Below are 3,384 nucleotides of genomic sequence, written 5' to 3'. Positions count from 1 at the left end.
CCGCGGAGGGGTTACTCCGGCTGCCGGTGTAGTGGTTGGAAACGCGCTGAGCGCAAGGTTTGAGGAAACACCAGAGTCGCATCCAGAATCCCCAAAGAGAATGAAGTTTGCCACGTGATGACGACAATTAGCCAGACCTGTAAACGTCCCCAAAGAGTACAACGCACCGCTCAGCTACCCCATAAGATCATGCGAGTGGCACACGGAGCTGAAATACCTATTGCGCTTGCCGTGTTCCCTTAGGCCAGACTGAAACTTCTCCCTCAGTTTTGTTAGAGAATATAAACTCCTTTTATAAGCCTACCCTCAGGTAAACACTAGATCGCAGCACGCTCTTCACGTGCACAAAGAGAGCAATGAGAGAACAGTACAGTGTACGTTCACGTACAAACTACAGAAAGAAGAGCTGGGGGTGCGTGGATGCTCCATGAGCGTACCCAGATGCGGTTACCGACCAGCACCTCCCGACAGCTGGGTTGCGCCGTGCTGTTCAGGTGTGACAGGCTGTGCTTGCAGCCTTTCCCGGCTTTCTGTCCGAAATACTGCGCTCAGAGGGTTGTGCTGCGGCAGGGAATTTCTGCCCTGTGTGGGATGAAGTTTGTGGCATGGCCACGCGGGCAGCAACAGCAGTTCTTTGCGAAGCGCTGCAAAGACAGCTCAAATTTATTGCTCAGGCAAGATTCCTGTCATCTTTGGTGTTGAGTTTTCTCCAAGGCATTCCTTACGCTTTCTGTTCCATCACAACTGCATCTCAAGGCCTGATCCTGCTGCTCTTCCCTTGTGCTTTTGAAGAGGATCAGGTGTTAATCTTGCCATGTGATAGAGGAATCAGCCTTCAGGTGCTTCTGTGACTCCATGCTCTGGTTTTGGCTTCAGCTACCGCGGTGTGATTGCTTTCAGGAGAATGGCATGGCTGTAACTGGGGCAGGAGTTGGCTCGTAACTCATCAACTCTTAATGCGCAGGTTAGTCTTAACACTACAGATGCACACCTTTTATTTTGGGAAGCATCTCCCAGGAGTCCTGGCTGGGTCTGCTCTGTATGCAGAGCATTAAGAAATGTTGCTCTTAGAATCAGGCTTAATATCCACAGATGTTGCCGTGGATTATGGGGAGGGAATGGTGACTCATTTGGAGTTTAATTCCTCCCCTCCCCCATAAACTCAGTTAAATCTGAGGCCGGATCTGCCTTTGCTTATACCCCTCTGAGGCCCGAGGGGAGGATGTTGGTATAAATCAGACTGGAATTTAGAGACTGGAGGAGATGCTCTTTGCTTCCCCAGTGCTTGTGGGGGAGAGCAAGGGCTAGCATCCCATAACCGTAATGTTTTGCCGTGTGCAAGATGGAGCAGAAAGGAGGGATTGTTTTACTTGGTCAGGAGAGGTGCAGAGGTGTGTTCCTGGGAGGAGATATTTGCTCCGAGCAAAGAGCTGGGTGGGAGCGGGCAGGTTGGAAGAGTGCTGTCTGTCTGTCTCCAGGGAGTGTCCGCACTGCCTCTGCAGACAAAGCTGTTGGCAGTCAGTTAACTCAAGTTCCCAGTATGGAATAGCTCCTTGCTAAATCTTAGTGTTGATGGGTGAGGAAGAATCTTTAGCACCGAGATCTTTGTGTCTTCTGAGCTGTAAACTTCAGTGGTTATTCTCTTCTGGCTGCCTTACTCGGAGGCTGCCCCAAGTAAACTCTGGGCTTTGGGAAACGGTTGAGCTGCCGGGTAAGTAGCCGTCCTGCAGCCATTAGGTGCAATAATCACATCGCTGCAGAGAAGCCTGGTTTTGCTGTTGGTTTTCTTTAGCAGGTTTCTTATATCCAGTCCGGTTTGGTGCTTTTACTTATTTTAGACCGTCTGCAAATGCAGCACTAAAGATTAAACTTCAAGGAATTGAGTTTGTCTGGCTCAGCCAGTTTTATGATAGTGCAGATTCATTGAATTTGTTGCTGCTACTCCAGTTTGCATCGGTTTAGTGAAGAGAATCAGCTGACCTTGTGTTTCTGTGTTTCCTAAAATGATTGTTTGGTGTGAGCTTGAAAAGGGAGGTTTCAAGCCACGATGTTTTTCCTCAGGCTCGTGCTAACCTCAGGAAGGCCGGTGCCTGCATGCTAAGCAGGAAATAAGGTGTGTGTGTGGCTTTGAATGAAGTGGTTCTCTTCAGAAGTCGCACTGCATTTTTCATCATTTTTTTTCCTCCTATCTGTTCTGATCTGTAACATCTTTTTTTCTGGAGATGCAGCTTTGATCTTTAAAGTGAAGAGACGGCGTGCAAGCCACATAGAGGACAGATTTCCCCGCTGCTCAGCACCTTCAGCTGAGGCCGGATCTCCGGCGAGTTCAGCACCCAGCAGCTCCCCACGTTTTAAAGGCGAGGACTCAACAGGCTGAGCAGTTTTGCAAATCAGGCTCGCGGTGCTAAGGCTTTGCCCTGGCTTTGATCCTTGCTCTCATCCCCTCAGCCAGCTGGTGCCGGGAGCTCTGTAGGCAGCCCTCCGCCTGTTCAATGAACTCCCTACTGGATTAAGGGGCAACATTCACTCATGTCAAAGCGCTTCCTATTCACAGGTCCCTGGCTGGAAAGAGGTTGCTGTAATAGGCCGCCAAGTACAGGAGTGATAATAGGGAAAGCCAGGACCTAATGAGTGGTGCCTTTGAGCAGTGAGCACGTAGGTGATTTCTTCAGTTTCCCACTTTCTGTTTTGCAGGTGACGTGAAATCCAGTGCTTCTTTCAGGCCTGCCCTGCCCTGCCCTTCCTCCTCTCTCATTTACTCCTGCCAGCTGGTATCGTAAGTGAGGAGAGGGCTTTGCTTTCCCAGGGCCGTTGCTTTTAATGCGGAGTCTGTTTCAGTAAGCGACATCTGGAAAACTTGGTGCATTTTAAACCCCATCGTCTTTCCTCCTTTGTGAGCTGTCTGGAAGCCTGCATGTTTTGATGGCTGCAGGACAGCTGTTTTCCTCAGTCTCCTTAGTGCAGTGAGGTATGTTGGTACTACGTTGACATGAACACAGGAAAAAGATGTGTGTTTCCAGTTGTGTTAGATTTCTTCTGGGGTACCAGCCTTAACATAGTTCGCAACATATTAGCTGCGTCTTTGTATGAAGAAAGGAGTTTTTTCTCCTCTCTGGTACTAAACACCTAGTAAGGAGAGTTTATAACTTTATCAAGGAGGGGCTTTCGCACAAGGGTTACTTTATTAACTTGTTAAAATTGCACACTGCCCTGCCCACGACAAAATTTTACCCTGTGTCAAGTGGATGCTAACATTTACTTTCCTAACATGAATTCTCGCATGCTGAGCAAGCTATGGGCTAGCAAAGGCTGTTTGGGAACTCATCCTCTTCTTCCACATAGACAAACTTTAAATAGTAACAGAATGGGCAAATATGACTTCTG

Source organism: Pygoscelis adeliae, unplaced genomic scaffold (genome assembly GCF_000699105.1).
Source record: "Pygoscelis adeliae isolate BGI_AS28 unplaced genomic scaffold, ASM69910v1 Scaffold436, whole genome shotgun sequence".
NCBI classification, from domain to species: domain Eukaryota; kingdom Metazoa; phylum Chordata; class Aves; order Sphenisciformes; family Spheniscidae; genus Pygoscelis; species Pygoscelis adeliae.
Note: the sequence above shows the minus strand (reverse complement) of the source record.